At 36.6% G+C, this 20,105-nt stretch overlaps 1 protein-coding gene across 8 annotated transcripts in view; it reads right to left on the bottom strand.

Annotated features, from left to right (window-relative positions):
• LMNTD1 (lamin tail domain containing 1) overlaps positions 1-20,105 on the bottom strand; it is a 496,795-nt gene that overhangs the window by 379,920 nt on the left and 96,770 nt on the right. The window contains exon 1 of one of the 8 annotated variants that reach the window (XM_027592021.2): positions 6,399-6,499. The exons of the other annotated variants lie outside the window; for them this stretch is intronic. The gene's annotated coding sequence lies outside the window, so the exon portion shown is untranslated. Of the gene's footprint in view, positions 1-6,398; positions 6,500-20,105 lie in introns of those variants that run through there. 8 annotated transcript variants of the gene reach the window in all.

Genomic DNA, 20,105 nt, shown 5'->3' with positions numbered 1-20,105 from the left:
TTTGAAAGAATTAATAAGATTGATAAACCCTTGACCAGATTTATCAAAAAGAAAAGAGAAAGGACCCAAATAAATAAAATCATGAATAAAAGAGGAGAGATCACAACCAACACCAAAGAAATACAAACAATTGTAAGAACATATTATGAGCAACTATATGCCAACAAATTAGGCAATCTGGAAGAAATGGATGCATTCCTAGAGACATATAAACTACCAAAACTGAACCAGGGAGAAACAGAAAACCCACACAGACCCATAACCAGTAAGGAAATTGAAGCAGTAATCAAAAATCTTCCAATAAACAAGAGTCCAGGACCAGATGGCTTCCCTGGGGAATTCTACCAAACATTTAATGAAGAATTAATACCTATTCTGAAGCTGTTTCAAAAAATAGAAATGGAAGGAAAATTTACAAATTTATTCTATGAGGCCGGCATTACCTTGATCCACAAACCAGACAAAGACCCCATCAAAAAGGAGAATTACACACCAATATCCCCAATGAACATGAATGCAAAAATTCTCACCAAAATACTAGCCAATAGGACCCAACAATACATTAAAAGGATTATTCACCACAACCAAGTGGGATTTATTCCTGGGATGCAAGGGTGGTTCAACATACACAAATCAATCAATGTGAAACACAACATAAATATAAGAAAAGACAAGAACTATATGATCTTCTCAATAGATGCAAAAAAGCATTTGACAATATACAGCATCCTTTCTTGATTACAACTCTTCAGAGTGTAGGGCTAGAGGGTACATACCTCAATATCATAAAAAGCCATCTACGAAAAGCCCATAGTGAATATCATTCTCAATGGGCAAAAAACTGAGAGCTTTTCCCCTTAGGTCAGGAACACAGCAGGGATGTCTACTATCACCACTACTATTCTACATAGTGCTGTAAGTCCTAGCCTCAGCAATCAGACAACAAAATGGAATAAAATGCATCCAAATTGGCAAAGAAGTCAAACTCATGCTTCACAGATGACATGATACTCTATGTGGAAAATCAAAAAGACTATACCCCCAAATTGCTAGAACTCATACAGGAAAATCAACAAAGTGGCAGGATATAAAATCAATGTACAGAAATCAGTTGCGTTTCCATACACTAACAACGAGACAGAAGAAAGAAATTAAGGAGTCAATCCCATTTATCCAGCTAGGATTGCACCAAAAACCGTAAGATACATAGGAATAAATGTAACCAAAGAGGCAAAGGATCTGTACTTGGAAAACTATAGAACACTAATGAAAAAATTGAGGAAGACACAAAGAAATGGAAAAATGTTCCATGCTCATGGATTGGAAGAACAAATATTATGAAGACGTCAATGCTACCTAGAGCAATCTACACATTCAAAGCAGTCCCTATCAAAATACCATCAACTTTCTTCACAGAGCTAGAACAAATAATCCTAAAATTTGTATGGAACCAGAAAAGACCAGAATAGCCAAAGGAATGTTGAAAAAGAAAACCAAAACTGGTGGCATCACAATTCCTGACTTCAAGTTATAATCTTCAAGACAATATGGTACTGGCACAAAAACAGACACATAGATCAATGGAAAAGAACAGAGAAACCAGAAATGGACCCTCAACTCTATGGTCAACTAATCTTCCACAAAGCAGGAAAGAATATCCAATGGAAAAAAGATGCCTCTTCAACAAATGGTGTTGGGAAAATTGGACAGCCACATGCAGGAGAATGAAACTGGACTATTTCCTTACACGAGACACAAAAATAGACTCCAAATGGTTGAAAGACCTCAGTGTGAGACAGGAATCCAACAAAATCCTAGAGGAGAACATAGGCAGAAACCTCTATGACCTTGGCTGCAGGAACTTCTTGCTAGACACATCTCAAAGGCAAGAGAAATAAAGGCAAAAATGAGCTATTGGGACCTCATCAAGATAAAAAAGCTTTTGCACAGCAAAGGAAACAGTGGACAAAATCAAAAGACAACTGACAGAATGGGAGAAGATATTTGCAAATGTCTTATCAGATAAAGGGCTAATATCCAAAATCTATAAAGAACTTATCAAATTCAACACCCAAAGAACAAATAATCCAATCAAGAAATGGGCAGAAGACATGGACAGACATTTCTCCAAAGAAAACATACAAATAGCCAACAGACACTTGAAAAAATGCTCAGCATCACTCAGCATCAGGGAAATACAAATCAAAACCACAATGTGGTCTCACCTCACACCAGTCAGAATGGCTAAAATTAACAAGTCAGGAAATGACAGATGTTGGTGAGGATACAGAGAAAGGGGAGCCCTCCTACACTGTTGGTGGGAATGCAAGCTGGTGCAGCCACTCTGGAAAACGGTATGGAGGTTCCTCAAAAAGTTAAAAACAGAGCTACCCTATGACCCAGCAATTGTACTACTAGGGATTTACTCCAAATATACAAATGTAGTGATCCAAAGGGGTCCGGCACACCAATGTTTATAGCAGGAATGTCCACAAGAGCCAAACTATGGAAAAGCCCAGATGTTGTCCATCAACAGATGAATAGATAAAGAAGATGTGGGGTATATGTAAGTACATATATATATATACATACATATGCATATATATATATATATATATATATATATATATACACATTCAATGGAATGTTATACAGCCATGAAAAAATGAAATTTTGCCATGTTACAACATGGTTGGAACTGGAGGGTAATATGCTAAGCAAAATATGTCAGTCAGAGAAAGACAATTATCATATGATCTCAGTCATGTCTGGAAGTTTAAGAAACAAAACAGAGGATCATAGGGGAAGAGAAACAAGATAAAATCAGAGATGGAAACAAACCATAAGAGACTCGTAGGCTCAGGAAACAAACTGAGGGTTGCTGGGAAGGAGATGAGGGGATGGGGTAACTGGGTGATGGACATTAAAGAGGGCATGTGATGTAATGAGCACTGGGTATTATTTAAGACTAATGAATCACTGAACTCTACCTCTGAAAATAATAATACATAATATGTTAATTAATTGAATTTAAATTTAAAAGACTCTCCCTCCCTCTCCCTCTGCCCCACCCCCACTAAAATAAATAAATCTTTAAAAAAACACTAATTTGAAAAGATATGTACCCCTATGTTTATTGAAGCATTATTTACAATAGCCAAGATATGGAAACAACCTAAGTGGCCATTGATGGATGAATGAATAAAAAAGATGTGATATATATACACAATGGAATACTACTCAGCCATGAAAATGAAGGAAATCTCACCATTTGCAACAATATGGATGGGCCTTTAGAGTATTATGCAAAATAAAGTAAATCAGACGGAGAAAGACAAATACTATATGATTTCATTTATATGTGGAGCCTAAGAAACAAAACAAAACCCATATATATAGAGAACAGATTGATGGTTATCAGAGGGGAAGGTATTTAAAGAGTGAAAAGGTTGAAAGGTCAGTTGTATGTTGATGTATAGGAACTAGACTTATTTTGTGGTGATCAGTTTGTAATATATGCAAACAAATTATAAAATATGCAAATTATTATGTTATACACTTGAAATTAATATAATGTTATATACCAATTTCCCTCAGTAAAAAAAGGTGTGTGAAAAAGAAATCTTAAGACTGTTTACTTTGACACATAGCTTGAAAAGCTATAGATATTGCTGAGACATTTCTAGGTGATAAATCTATGTTCTGATTCTTATTTTATTGTAAATATTTCTGCTAAAAAATAAAAAATAAACAGTAGGCATTAGTGATTTCATTGCTGCCTTTCTTTGGTTGTTTTTATTTAATATATCTAAGATGAAAAGAGAAAATTTGGTGAGACAAATATATACATATACTATTTTGATGTCCATGCCATGAAATATTCAAAAGAATAAGTGGAATTAATATATGTTGATTCTGGACTAGAAGAGACCACACATGAAGGTTTTATACATTATGGATCTGTAGTCCAAGAGGAGATAAGACAGATTAAAAGCATGAGTTTCAAGTTCCCTTATAATTAAATTCAATGAATCAGTGTAACTTTAAAAGCAAAAGCAAATCTAAGCAATTTAATAAATCAATTTTTTAAGTAAGGGTTTCATTTTTTCATTGAGTAAAAAAACTATTGTAGTTGTAAAAGACTGTGATACACAATCCATATTAGGGAGAAACATGGTCCTAACCTTTAAGAAATATCTCTTGCTCTTTCTTTCCCAAAACAACTATCTTAATAAATATCTTTCAAATCAAGTGGTAACAACCACAGAAGTCATGTCAGTCTGCATTTGCATTATCTAACTGATGATCTGAAGAATGATGAAGGGATGACGATTCCATTAAGCTGTCAGCCCAAGTCACTGTGCACACAGCATTGTAAATTATCCATTTCTTCATTGTGCTCCCCTTATTTTCAAATGTTAGAGTAGGATCCAGTTAGGCTCAGAAGGGTCCCAGAGGAATATTTTCTGCCCTTGCCCACCCTGCCTCCCTGCATCCTGCATCCTCACAATGATATAACACTTCAAATCTCATCTTGTGGGAGTCACAAGGTCAAACTGGTTGGTTCTATGCAGTTCCAAACAAGAGGTGCCTTTTAATATGCAGTTTTTCCTGATTCATAGGAACTTTAATATTATCACAAATATGCATGAACATTATTTCTTTCTGAACCAGTAAACCAGGTAGATACCCCTGTCATGGCCAGAAAAAAAAAACATTTAGTTAGGCAGAGTGATCTTTCCCATCAGTCCAATACTCAGCCATTAAACAAAGCAGCAGGTGGATAATGACGGAGTTAATGGCTATTAGATGGTTCTTATTAAAGGAATAATATCAACTGCTGAATATTTGCTATGTTCCATTCACAATGGAACAACCTTACAAACTTTGAAATAGGTGTAATTGTTTTCCCAATTTTATCTCCTATCTTACAACCTTTGAATTAGGTGTAATTGTTTTTCCAATTTTATAGATGAAGAAACAAAAGCTTATAGAACCTGTGACACTGCTAGGAGCTGAATCAGGATTTGAATCCTGCTTCAAATTTTAACTTGAGAGTTAATTTTAGACTTCACAGAGGAAGCTGTGCATGACAACAGTCCAAACACACAGAAAAAGCAAGCTTGGTCCACCATGAAGCTATGACGTAGAGAAGAAAATACTATTTTTTCCGAAAATTTGATATGTCTATGAGGGTATTACACAGGCAATTTACCTGAATTCCATTATGAAACAAAAAAAAAATTAAAGAGCATGGAAAGTTGGTACTCTTTCAGGAATAATAATAATAAGGTAACACCCTTAGAGCTCCCACTAAAGGCCCTGCCTTTTTTTTTTTAAGTTTCCCATCTGTGCTCCTATAAGCATGAAATTGAAAGAAGACACTGCCATGCCAAACAAACCCAAATTTCCTATCTGAATTCTCTAGAATGTCTCCTTTTTCAACCTACTTGTAGATTTTTATTTTATTCTTTATTTGGTTCCAGTGCATTCTACATCAAAGCAATAGTTCCAGCCTCCCTTTCAAGTCTCTAAATCTCATTGCCTTTATTCAATTTCTTCTCACTCTATTCTACTACTTTCATTTTTATGGTCCATCTTACTCTTTCTATTTTCTTCTGTGGTTGTGAACATTATGAATACCCCTGCTCCTGTCCCTGTGAATTATAAATCCTCTGACATCATCTTCTTTATTTTTCTCACTTTCTGTCTGGGATAGCTAAAATAAACCCCATATTTACATAATAGGTAACATCTATATAATCTCTTGTGTATATATTTGCCAAAGAGAGGCAAGAATACATTTGTTAATTCATGAATTTATTTGCAATTGAGATTATAGTGTTTATCCAGAGTATATATTAATTATATAGATTCTTTGACATTTAATTACACATCTAGCAATGATTTTTTTAAAAAGAATCATTAAAAATGAATTATGTTAAATGGCAAATACACAAAAACCTCACATAACAGTGATAATTATGACTAGATAATTTATCACCTTGATAATGATAATAAAGATGGCAATGATGATGATGATAAATCTATGAACTAAATATTATTATACTTGTATACACACAAAAAAAACCTATCCTCCTTAAGTGATGGTAAATAAGCCTAAAATGAATAAGCCTACAATCATGGTTGAGTGTAATCATGCCACTAATATTGTCTTTTGCACAACTCCTACTTAGTGATTTTGAATTTAATGTATTTCCAAAGGCATTGCCAGATGCCAGTGAATACATAAAGAATATAAAAGAGAAAAAAAATAGAACAAGTGCCTTAAAACATTATCAAGTATCAACAGTTTTGTTTTAACAACTTCTGAAAAGCTGAAAAGTACTTCCTATTGTACTCTACATACTAGATAATCCATGTTCACATTTACTTACATAAATGCTGTTGTCTGGAGGCTCTGTTATTACCATTTATTATTTATGGAGTGCCAACAGGATTTTAAGACATTTTCCCTTTATGTTGAGTCACACTCAGTCTAGATAGAACAAATGAGATGAGGCATAAAAACCCAGGAGTAGGTGGGAGTATTAAGTTCTTGCTTGTTTTGTTTGTTTGTTTCTATGCTACTTTCCTCGATGACAGAGAACACAAGCATCAGTGTTCTTGATCAAAGAAGGAGCATAGGAAAAAGAAGAAAACGTGGCTAAAGTCAGGACATGTCAAAGAAATGGCCAAAAAATGCCTTAATTCATCTATTATAATTCTAGCTTCAGGAAGAATAAGAAAAGGATATTGTTCTTTTGAGTCCCAGAAAGAAAAAAGAAATCCAAGAAATGAATTTGTGAAGTCAAACTTTAAGAAAGTAAATTGAGTAAGAAAAGCTAGGATTTGCTTTTATGCTTAATCAATTGAATTTTATTGGTGCTCTTTTTACCGTGTATTACAGACCATATTACAATACTTAATTCATATTCATTTCCCATTAATTCAGTTAAATGGCTCTGTTGGCCACTCTTACAATAAAGACAACTAATAATAATGATGGAATTGAAAAAGATATATTGTGGCCCATGCATCATTTCTCAATACTGGAGGTAAAACAGAATCCAGGATTCTGGAGCCAAACTGTATGGGTTCAAATCCTGACTCTGTCACTTACTAACTGTGTAACCGTAGACAATTTACCTAACCTCTCTGTGTTTCAATTTCCTCATCTTTAAATACGGATAATAATAATATCTACCCCATTGAGTTGTTACAAAAATTAACTTAGTTAATAAATATAAAAATTAGAATAAGTGCCTTCCATATATTAAGCACTATTTAAGTATCTGCTGTTATTTGAAAGTTATTTTTGTAAAAATATGTGACTAATTATGACATTCACTTCTGGTTTTAATAATACTCATAAAACCAGAAATAGAAAAAAATTCTTAATTTGAGGTATCGGTTAAGAATGCTTCTGGTGGAAAATAACAGAAAACTCCATGAATGGTGGTTTAAGCTACAAAAACATTTTGTGTTTATTTTAAAATAATTTCAGAAGCAGACAGTCTCAGAACTGGGTCAGTGAGCCAAAAATATAACCCAGGACTCGCTCATTCCAGCTTTGTGTTCTGCCCATGCTTAGTTAGCTCTCAGCTCTTCATTCTCATGCTGGTTGCTTATGATTAGAAGGGCTGCCACAGCTCCACACAGCAAGACTAGATGTAGAGAAAGGAGAACTGTCAACAAGTCCTACACTCACATATGAACTGACACCTATCCCCTAAGACGATTCAAGTTATCTCTCTCTTAAAACACTAGCAGACTTCCTATAAAACAGGCTCTGCAGCATCTATAATGAGAGGCCACAGAATGGCTTTTGGGTCAGCCCACTAGCAAGTTCTGTTACTTTGATAAAGACAGTCTATCAGAAACCAACAACAAATGTCACACATATGGTGAGACACTCAAAGTATTCTGATTGAAGCTCAGAATAAAAAAAAAATCTGCTTATTTACAGGTATTATTCAATATTTTTATGGAGGCCCTAGCCAATGACTGTAAGCAATGAAAATCAAAGATAATCAACTGAAAAATTTAGATTTGAAATGAAATAAAATCAAAATTCAATTCCTTTGTCTCACTAGCAACATTTCAAGTGTTCAATGGCCTCATGTGGTAGTGGTTACCATACTGGACAACACCAATTGAGAACACTTCCACCATCTCAGAAAGTTTGACTTGACATTGCTGTAGTTTAGAGGTAAAGTTGTCAGTATCTATCAACCTTTAAAATGTGAGTATTTGTTGAATGTACAATTACACTATTGATAATAATTTACTGAAACACACAAGTACACAAAGATGTATGTATAAAATTGCAGTATCATTAGCAGTACTCAAAAACTGGAAATGATATAAGTACCTATCACAAGAGGGGGATTTAATAAATTATAGTCCATTTGTATTGTAACATATCATGCAGATATTTGAAAGAATGACATATAACTATATATAGTAATAAGGAAAATTGCTTGCCATATATTGTTGAGTGAAGCAAGTTACACATGTAGAGGATGATCTTATTTTGATTTTAAATTATATGTAAATTTGTATAAATTGTATACATACATTTGCATAAGTTTCAGGACCAGGACTAGGGGGATGTAAGTGAGGTGTTTAGAACACAAAATATAAGGTGCTCACTCTCAACGCCTCTTTAATTTTACACACTAGATCCCTCACTCTCCGTACCAGAGTCCTGGCCTTGATGTGGGCCTTGAAAAATTCTTGAGAAGAACCATACATGAGTAAAAGAGTATTATCATTTTAACCCTTTTTACTTATATGTTATTTGAATTTTTTTTTTTTTAAGAAAAGATTGGAAGAACTTGTTTAATGAGGCCTGTATCCAAGGGACCAATGTCTACCATATGGCAGTGAAAGGTTTTCTTTAGCCTGGGGCCCCTTACAGTGCAGCAACACGTTAGTATTTGAGCAGACTTTCATGTTCACTTCCACATAATTTCTCAGAATTTTCATTTATTTTATTAATTCTCCAACCCTTTGACAGAGGAAATACTATCAACACTGACTGTATGAATGATCATATTTGCTTCTAAGTATGTTTTTTAATGTTCTCAATGCTTATTAGTAATAGCTCTTCTAGGGTCAGTTTCTGTATAGTTACCATATAATTGAGCAAAATTTTAATGACTCTTTAACAGCACAGAAAGTGGTTAGTCATTTGCCAAATAATTGCATTAGCTGAAGTCACTGGTCTATGTACCAAAAGATACTCTGCTAACCATGGAATCTCTAACATGAATATGAGTGACTTCAGTCTTTTTCATTCAGTCTATTTATCTTTCTTTCTGATCAATTTTCATTCCCTTTGTTGTTTTGCTTTTCCAAGTTTTGAACTTTACATGATTATTTAAATGCAATTTGATAACCTTATTTTTTCAGGAGAGCATATTTGTTGTATCCTACTAACCTTTAGTAATTAAAACTAACATTTGGCTTAGCTTTATTTTATTAGGCATACTTTTCACAAAAGATAAAGTGTAGGAGTGTGCCCTGTTTTATACTGATAATAAATTGACACAATCTTCTTGCTATTTTTATATTGCCACCATATGGTGTGAAATGTTTCCATTGTGTTTTGTTGTTTTTCAAAGACAGAACTAATAGTTTTCTTTTCTGTTTTAAAACCTTCCAAACCCATCCATAAAAAATCCTACCCATAATTCCACCATCCAAATTCACAGTTATAAATTAGTAAATGGCTGAAATAAACAAAACATATTTCAAAATACAGATTACCTGGTTTTTATTTTCCCCACGTGTAATTTTAAAAACAAATGCTGTGTCCCCCAGTCTTCTGCTGTGATGCCAGTATGTCACAAGTCAGTTTATGGAAGAATGAAACCTTTATCTAAGTCAGCCAGCTGTTTGGGATGCATTATGCCGAACAATGGATTTGATCATTTTTCCTAATGACCTGATTAACTTTGGTCACATGAAAATACTGATAGTTGCTTAGAAATTAAAGTTAAGATGATGTCAATTTATAATTTTAACCAAAGTTCTATTTCAATAGGATAGGTGTTTATGTATTCCTTTAGAGAGTAAACAAACTAAATTAATATTTTAATATGGAATAAACTGATTCATGTTTTTGGATTCACGTCTGTTTGTAAATTTTATCTACATTTCCTAGTTGAACAAAGAGTGAAATCACTTTTAAGGAAAAGAAATTAACTATTTTTAAATTAGTGGACCCACCCTATTTCAGTCATGTGGTTCTTTTTTGGCTAGATTAAGTTGCATGAAAAATAACATTAATTTGGTTCTTAATACAGTTAGTTAGCTTGAAAAATTTAAATCTCAAAATCCTTCAGCAGTCCACTGTTTATTTCCATTATTATAAATACATGGAAGCATTTGTCTATAATCTCTATTGACTATTTTAGATGCTTCTTTCCAGACCTCAGTTTACCCTTAGAAAGTTAAAAGAAAAAATCTCTATCATTCTAAAATTCTATAATTCTATCTGAATTTTCAAATGGTCTAATAAAAATATATTCTTGCTTCATGTTATTTGATGTGCATAAATTTTTCTTTTAAAATTTCTGCCTAATTACATTTCTCTGCCACTGTTACAAATTATTTATTACTACCACTATCTGAATTAGATGTGTTAATAAGATACCTTATTTGGAAGGGATGGAAACATAGTATCATGTTAGTTTAAGGCAAAAACAAAAATGATGGTTCATATATCTGGGAGATTCAAGGCCTTACTAGCTTCGGGTGGAGCAAGCAGAATCCAAGTGGTCAAATGTCAGGCATTTGTCTGTCTCCACGTCTACTTTGGTTTGGGTTTATTTCCAGGCATATTTTTTATGTGTACCATAAAAAATGACCACCATTAGCTTCATTTGTCTTTACATCCAATGAACTCAATCAACGAAATTATTGTTAAAGTGCACATTTTTCCTGATAGCTCTAAAGTCCTAGGATGAACTCTATTTGGCCTAATATGGGTCATGTAGCCAAATCTGAACTAATTCCAGGGGCTAAGAGGATTCTCATTGGCCAGACCTGGGTCACCCACCCCTGACATCAACTATTTTAATCACTGAAGTCACTCTGATTGGATCCATGTGGACTCAGAGAGGAGGAGTGATTCCCCCCTCCCTAAAATTAGGTGTGCCACATTTAAGGAGAAGGAACATAGGGCAGGTAAAACCACAAGATGTCCACCTTGCCAACTCGCAACAGCATTCCATCAACTTGAGTCCCTAAACAGCGTACTCTACCATCCAGTCTATTTGTGCAGCTATTGTTAATGTAGTTGAGTCCAAAATGTTTATTTTATGACACCGACTTGATATTTTCCAGAATCTAGTATCTTACATGCAGTGATGAAACATTTTTAAAAACAAGTATAAAATACATTCTATTATAGAAATGTCTTTTATCAGTATTTTTTCAATAGTTTTTTTACAGATTTTTGTCAAATTTTCTCTGTATTATCTAATTTATAATTTAATATGATAATGAATAATAACTGTAGGGGGGCGGAGCAAGATGGCGGAGGAGTAGGAGACCTAGATTTCGTCTGGTCTCAGGAATTCAGCTGAATAGAAATCAAACCATTCTGAATACCTACGAACTCAACAGGAGATCGAAGAGGAGAGTAGCAACAACTCTCTGAACAGAGAAGCCACCACTTACTGGAAGGTAGGACGTGCGGAGAAGTGAATCTGAGGCGATATTCGGGAGGATAGACGGCGGGGAAGGGGCCTCCGCCGGCCGCTTCTGGCAAGTGATAGAGCCGCGGGGCACAAAATCGGACCTTTTAGAAGTTGGCTCGGCTGAGTCGCTGCAGTGGCTAAGCAGGGGGTGGAATCCTCCCGGGACAGTGTGGTCTCAGGACCCTTGGGGTCACAGAAAGACCGGGGGTGACTGAGTGCGGCAGAGCTCCCAGGTATCAGAGCGGGGAAGCCGGCTGCAGAGACGGAGCCGAGGCGTGGGCTCTCAGCTCGGGGTTGCCATAAACTGTGATCTGCGGCCCAGTCGGGCCACTGCTCCTCCAGCAGGGACCCAACAAGCGGCAGAGCCGGGGAGACTCCCCTTCCTTCCCGGGGAGGAGCGGCGCAGGAGCGCACCGCAGGGATCTGCTGGGTTTGGAGACTCCACACGGGGTCGGGTGCCAGAGATAGAAACGCTCCGTCACAGGCCGGGTGAGCACGGAGCGCGGCCGGAGACCAGGGAGACGGGAGTGACTGACTGCTTTTCTCTGGGGGCGCACTGAGGAGCGGCCCCGAGTTCTCAGCTCCTCCGGGTGGAGACTGGGAGGCCACCATTTTCGCCCTGGTCCTCCAAAGCTGTGCCGAGAGCTTGCAGGGAACAAAAGCTCCTGAGAGCAAACCGGAGCAGCTTCCTTAACCCTGACCGACAAAGGCGGGGCAATTGAGCCTCCGGCAAAGACATTTGGAAACCACAGCAACAGGCCCCTCCCCCAGAAGATCAGCACGAACAGCCAGCAAGCCAAGACCAAGTTTACGGATCAAGGAGAATGGGAGAACTCCAGCGCTAGCGGAATACTGCACATAGAATTCATGGCTTTTTTTTACCATGATTCATTAGTTCATCAAAGTTAATTTTTGTTAACTGCTTTTTTTATTTTTCTTTTTCCCTTTTTCAACCAACATCTTATCAATCCCTTTTTTAAAAAAAAAACTTTTTATTTTTCATTTTTAGAGTCATATTTTATCCCTTCATAGTAGTTACCCTTATTTTTGGCATATATATATAAGTTGTTCTCTCTTTAAAATTTTGAGATACAGTTTCTTCTAACAGATCAAAATATACCCTAAATCACTAGTGTATGGCTTTGTTCTAGTCTCCTGCCTGATCACATTCTCTCCCTTTTTCCTTTTTTTTTCTTAAATCTTCTTTCTTTTTTCAAACAACTTCTTATCAAGTCCTTTTATAAAATCTTTTATAATTTTCATCTTTACAGTCATCTTCCATCCCTTCATTGTATCAACCCTTATTTTGTACATATATGTCTTTCTTCCTTTAAAATTTTAGGAGGCACTTTTTTCTAACAGACCAAAATACGCCCAAAATCTAGTGTGTGGCACTGATCTATGCACTAGCCTGATCATATTTGATCATATTCTGCTTTTTTTGTATTGTTCTGTTTTTGTTTTTATCTTTTTTTTTTTTCTCTTTCTTTTTTCTTTCTTTCCCTTTCTTTTCCCCTGGTTTCAGGTCTTTTCTGATTTGTATACAGTATATTTGCTGGGGACGTTGTAAACCTGTTAGCATTTTGTTCTCTCATTCATCTATTCTCCTCTGGACAAAATGACAAGATGAAAAAAATCACCTCAGCAAAAAGAACAAGAGGTAGTACCGTCAGCCAGGGACCTACTCAATACGGACATTAGTACGATGTTGGACCTAGAGTTCAGAATCATGACTTTAAAGATACTAGCTGGGCTTGAAAAAAGCGTGAAAGTTATTAGAGAAACCCTTTCTGGAGAAATAAAAGAACTAAAATCTAACCAAGTCGAAATCAAAAAGGCTATTGATGAGGTGCAATCAAAAATGGGGGCACTAAATGCTAGGATAAATGAGGCAGAAGAGAGAATCAGTGATATAGAAGACCAAATGATGGAAAATAAAGAGCCTGAGAAAAAGAGAGAAACAACTACAGGATCACGAGGGCAGAATTCGAGAGATAAGTGATACGATAAGACGAAACAACATTAGAATAATTGGGATCCCAGAAGAAGAAGAGAGAGAGAGGGGCAGAAGGTATATTGGAGCAAATAATAGCAGAGAACTTCCCTAATGTGAGGAAGGAAACAGGCATCAAAATCCAGGAGGCACAGAGAACTCCTCGCAAAATCAATAATAGTAGGTCAACACCCCAACATCTAATAGTAAAACTTACGAGGCTCAGAGACAAAGAGAAAATCCTGAAAGCAGCTCGGGAGAAGAGATCTGTAACCTACAATGGCAGAAACATTAGATTGGCAACAGACCTATCCACAGAGACCTGGCAGGCCAGAAAGGACTGGCAAGATATCTTCAGAGCACTAAACGAGAAAAATATGCAGCCAAGAATACTATATCCAGCGAGGCTGTCATTGAAAATAGAAGCAGAGATAAAAAGCTTCCAGAACAAACAAAAACTAAAGGAATTTGCAAACACGAAACCAGCCCTCCAAGAAATATTGAAAGGGGTCCTCTAAGCAAAGAGAGAGCCTAAAAGCATCAAAGATCAGAAAGGAACACAGACAACATACAGTTAACAGTCACCTTACAGGCAATACAATGGCACCAAATTCATACCTTTCAATGGTTACCCTGAATGTAAATGGGCTAAATGCCCCAATCAAAAGACACAGGCTATCAGATTGGATTAAAAAACAAGACCCATCAATATGCTGTCTGCAAGAGACTCATTTTAGACCCAAAGACACCCCCACATTGAAAGTGAGGGGGTAGAAAACCATTTACATGCTAATGGACACCAAAAGAAAGCTGGGGTGGCAATCCTTATATCAGACAAACTAGATTTTAAAACAAAGACTGTAATAAGAGATGAGGAAGGACACTATATCCTACTTAAAGGGTCTATCTAACAAGAAGATCTAACAATTGTAAATATCTATGCCCCGAACATGGGAGCAGCCGATTATATAAGGCAATTAATAACAAAAGCAAAGAAACACATTGACAACAATACAATAATAGTGGGGGACTTTAACACCCCCCTGACTGAAATGGACAGATCATCTAAGCAAAAGATCAACAAGGAAATAAAGACTTTAAATGACACACTGGACCAAATGGACTTCACAGACATATTCAGAACATTCCATCCCAAAGCAACGGAATACACATTCTTCTCTAGTGCCCATGGAACATTCTCCAGAATTGATCACATCCTAGGTCACAAATCAGGTCTCAAACAGTACCAAAAGATTGGGATCATTCCCTGCATATTTTCAGACCACAATGCTTTGAAACTAGAACTCAATCACAAGAGGAAAGTCGGAAAGAACTCAAATACATGGAGGCTAAAGAGGATCCTACTAAAGAATGAATGGGTCAACCAGGAAATTAAAGAAGAATTAAAAAAATTCATGGAAACCAATGAAAATGAAAACACAACTGTTCAAAATCTTTGGGATACAGCAAAGGCAGGCCTGAGAGGAAAGTGTATAGCAATACAGCCTTTTTCAAGAAACAAGAAAGGTCTCAAATAGACAACCTAACCCTACACCTAAAGGAGCTGGAGAAAGAACAGCAAATAAAGCCTAAACCCAGCAGAAGAAGAGAAATAATAAAGATCAGAGCAGAAATCAATGAACTAGAAACCAAAAGAACAGTAGAAAAGATCAACGAAACTAGGAGCTGGTTCTTTGAAAGAATTAACAAGATTGATAAACCCCTGGCCAGACTGATCAAAAAGAAAAGAGAAATGACCCAAATCAACAAAATCATGAGTGAAAGAGGAGAGATCACAACCAACACCAAAGAAATAAAAACAATTATAAGAACATATTATGAGCAACTCTATGCCAGCAAATTAGATAACCTGGAAGAAATGGGTGCATTCCTAGAGATGGATCAACTACCAAAATTGAACCAGGAAGAAACAGAAAACCTGAACACATCTATAGCCACTAAGGAAATTGAAGCAGTCATCAAAAATCTCCCAAGAAACAAAAGCGCAGGGCCAGATGGCTTCCCAGGGGAATTCTATCAGACATTTAAAGAAGAATTAATACCTATTCTCCTGAAACTGTTCCAAAAAATAGAAATGGAAGGAAAACTTCCAAACTCATTTTATGAGGCCACCACTACCTTGATCCCAAAACCAGACAAAGACCCCATCAAAAAGGAGAATTACAGACCAATATCCTTGATGAACATGGATGCAAAAATTCTCACCAAAAGACTAACCAATAGGATCCAACAGTACATTAAAAGGATTATTCACTACGACCAAGTGGGATTTATCCCTGGGCTGCAAGGATGGTTCAACATCCGCAAATCAATCAACGTGATACAATACATTAACAAAAGAAAGAACAAGAATCATATGATCCTCTCAATAGATGCAGAAAAAGCATTTGACAAAGTACAGCATCCTTTCTTGATTAAAACTCTTCAGAGTATAGGGATAGAGGGTACATACCTCAATATCATAAAAGCCATCTATGAAAAACCTACAGCGAATATCATTCTCAATGGGGAAAGGCTGAGAGCTTTCCCCCTAAGGTCAGGAACGCGGCAGGGAAGTCCACTCTCACCACTGCTATTCAACATAGTATTAGAAGTCCTAGCCACAGCAATCAGACAACAAAAAGAAATTAAAGGTATCCAAATTGGCAAAGAGGACGTCAAACTCTCACTCTTTGCAGATGATATGATACTGTATGTGGAAAACCCAAAAGACTCCACCCAAAACTGCTAGAACTCATACAGGAATTCAGTAAAGTAGCAGGATATAAAATCAATGCACAGAAATCAGTGGCATTCCTAGACACCAAGAAGACAGAAGAGAGACAAATCAAGGAGTCGATCCCATTTACAATTGAACCCAAAACCATTAGATACCTAGGAATAAATTTAACCAAAGAGGCAAAGGATCTGTACTCAGAAAACTATAAAATACTCATGAAAGAAATTGAAGAAGACACAAAGAAATGGAAAAACGTTCCATGCTCATGGATTGGGAGAACCAACATTGTGAAGATGTCAATGCTACCTAGAGCAATCTACACATTCAGTGCAATCCCCATCAAAATACCATCCACTTTTTTCAAAGAAATGGAACAAATAATCCTAAAATTTGTATGGAACCAGAAGAGACCCCAAATAGCCAGAGGAATATTGAAAAAGAAAAGCAAAGCTGGCGGCATCACAATTCCGGACTTCCAGCTCTATTACAAAGCTGTCATCATCAAGACAGTATGGTACTGGCACAAAAACAGACACATAGATCAATGGAACAGAATCGAGACCCCAGAAATGGACCCTCAACTCTATGGTCAACTTATCTTTGACAAAGCAGGAAAGAATGTCCAATGGAAAAAAGACAGTCTCTTCAACAAATGGTGTTGGGAAAATTGGACAGGCACATGCAGAAGAATGAAACTGGACCATTTCCTTACACTACACACAAAAATAGACTCCAAATGGTTGAAAGACCTAAACGTGAGACAGGAGTCCATCAAAATCCTAAAGGAGAACACGGGCAGCAACCTCTTCGACCTCAGCCGCAGCAACTTCTTCCTAGAAACATCGCCAAAGGCACGGGAAGCCAGGGCAAAAATGAACTATTGGGATTTCATCAAGATAAAAAGCTTTTGCACAGCAAAAGAATCAGTCCACAAATCCAAAAGACAACTGACAGAATGGGAGAAAATATTTGCAAATGACATATCAGATAAAGGGCTAGTATCCAAAATCTATAAAGAACTTATCAAACTCAACACCCAAAAAACAAATAATCCAATCAAGAAATGGGCAGAAGACATGAACAGACATTTTTCCAAAGAAGACATCCAAATGGCCAACAGGCACATGAAAAAGTGCTCAACATCGCTCGGCATCAGGGAAATCCAAATCAAAACCTCAATGAGATATCACCTCACACCCGTCAGAATGGCTAAAATTAACAAGTCAGGGAACGACAGATGTTGGCGGGGATGTGGAGAAAGGGGAACCCTCCTACACTGTTGGTGGGAATGCAAGCTGGTGCAACCACTCTGGAAAACAGTATGGAGGTTCCTCAAACAGTTGAAATTAGAGCTACCATTCCATCCAGCAATTGCACTACTGGGTATTTACCACAAAGACACAAATGTAGGGACCCGAAGGGGTACGTGCACCCCAATGTTTATAGCAGCAATGTCCACAATAGCCAAACTGTGGAAAGAGCCAAGATGTCCATTGACAGATGAATGGATAAAGAAGATGTGGTATATATACACAATAGAATATTATGCAGCCATCAAAAGGAATGAGATCTTGCCATTTGCAACGACGTGGATGGAACTGGAGGATGTTATGCTTAGTGAAATAAGTCAATCAGAGAAAGACATGTATCATATGACCTCACTGATATGAGGAATTCTTAATCTCAGGAAACAAACTGAGTGTTACTGGAGTGGTTGGGGGTGGGAGGAATGGGGTGGCTGGGTGATAGACATTGGGGAGGGTATGTGCTACGGTGAGCGCTGTGAATTGTGCAAGACTGTTGAATCACAGATCTGTACTTCTGAAGCAAATAACGCAACATATTTTAAGAAAAAAGAAAAAGAAGAAGATAACAGGAGAGGAAGAATGAAGGGGAGTAAGTCAGAGGCGGAGACGAACTATGAGAGATGATGGACTCTGAAAAACAAACTGAGGGTTCTAGAGGGGAGGAGGGTAGGGGGATGGGTTAGCCTGGTGATGTGTATTAAAGAGGGCACATTCTGCATGGAGCACTGGGTGTTATGAACAAACAATGAATCATGGAACACTACATTAAAAACTAATGATGTAATATATGGTGATTAACATAACAATAAAAAATTTTAAAAAATATGATAATGAATAGATCAGTAAATATTATTCACTTGTTCACTTTCCAAACTTGAAAGATTTGAGGCCTTGTAAATTTTCTATTAATCCTCAAATTATTTTATTACTAAGATCGTCATGGGAAAAAAACAATTGTTCAGTGTACTTGCTTTGGGAAATCCACTTACAGTATATATCTACTTACAGTAAAATCCTTATATTATCAATTAAGACCCTGATATAAGATCCAAGACAGACATACAAGAGTCAGCAACTAGATTCTTACATGCTTATCACTTCTAAAAAAATTAATTTTAGGCAATTGAACTTTTCAAATAAGTTTAATAAATATTTAAAATTGTCAAATTATAAAAACAAATTTAGCACCCTGATTCAAAGTCTTACTTGTACTTCCCTCAGCATTTTAATTGTATATAATTGATCATCTTCATGATTTATCCAAAATATATTTACTATCAGGTAATAAGTTCTTTAGAGAACTCTTCACCTAAGTGAGCCTCCTCAGACAAGGTCTACTGTGCTTGAAGTGAATAGTATCATTACAGATGCAAATTGAGAATAGATTGGAGTTTAATGAGACTCACAGAGCCAGATATTCTGTACCTCCAAATAGTCTTAGGTTGTAATTAAGCACCATTGGCTACTTTTAGGCTATTAGGGAACCAATTTACCAGGTTAGTCAGCATAAAAAACAAGCAACACTTTTTCCTCCCTCCCTCCCTCCCTCCCTCCCTCCCTTCTTTCCTTTCCTTCCTTTCTTCTTTCCTTCCTTCTCTTTCTTTCTCTCTTTCTCTTTCTTTAAGGAACATATATTTATTTCTCCTGGCAGTTTAGCAAGGTTCAGAGTAGGTGACTTTTTGCTTCTTCAGACATCCAAATGGCCAACAGGCACATGAAAAAGTGCTCAACATCGCTCGGCATCAGGGAAATCCAAATCAAAACCTCAATGAGATACCACCTCACACCCGTCAGAATGGCTAAAATTAACAAGTCAGGGAACGACAGATGTTGGCGGGGATGTGGAGAAAGGGGAACCCTTTATGTAAATCCTTAATGAAAAATATGTATAATATTTTAAGTTAGGGTTCACATACAATGTCATATTTAGAGTATTCAGATTTGAAACCATGGGCGTGAATTTCAGTTGCAGCTTCTCACTACAGTTTAGTTTGACTCTCATAAAAGGTGACTAGTCTCCGATCCCCCCTCCAAAATAGCCCTTGGTTTCATTGTCCTCAGCTGTCCCACTCATTAGACTCACCTGTGGAGCATTTAAAACCTGATGCTAGGGCCCCATCCCCAGAGATTCTGAGTTAATTGGCCTGGGGTGTGGCTTGTCATTGGTTTGTTCCTTAAAATTCTCAGGCTCCACAGAATTATGTATGCAAAGGCATCAAATACCTCTTTCTCTTTCTTTTGTCCCTTAGTTTCACAATTTAGCCATTTTAAGGAAGATTATAATATGAACATGATCTCTTTAAGAATACTTAGATGATTGCATAATGATTCTGTCTTTTCATTTGTCAGCAATG

The sequence above is a fragment of the Zalophus californianus genome, chromosome 9, assembly GCF_009762305.2.
Source record: "Zalophus californianus isolate mZalCal1 chromosome 9, mZalCal1.pri.v2, whole genome shotgun sequence".
NCBI lineage: Eukaryota > Metazoa > Chordata > Mammalia > Carnivora > Otariidae > Zalophus > Zalophus californianus.
Note: the sequence above shows the minus strand (reverse complement) of the source record. Positions and strands in the feature narration are given on the sequence as shown.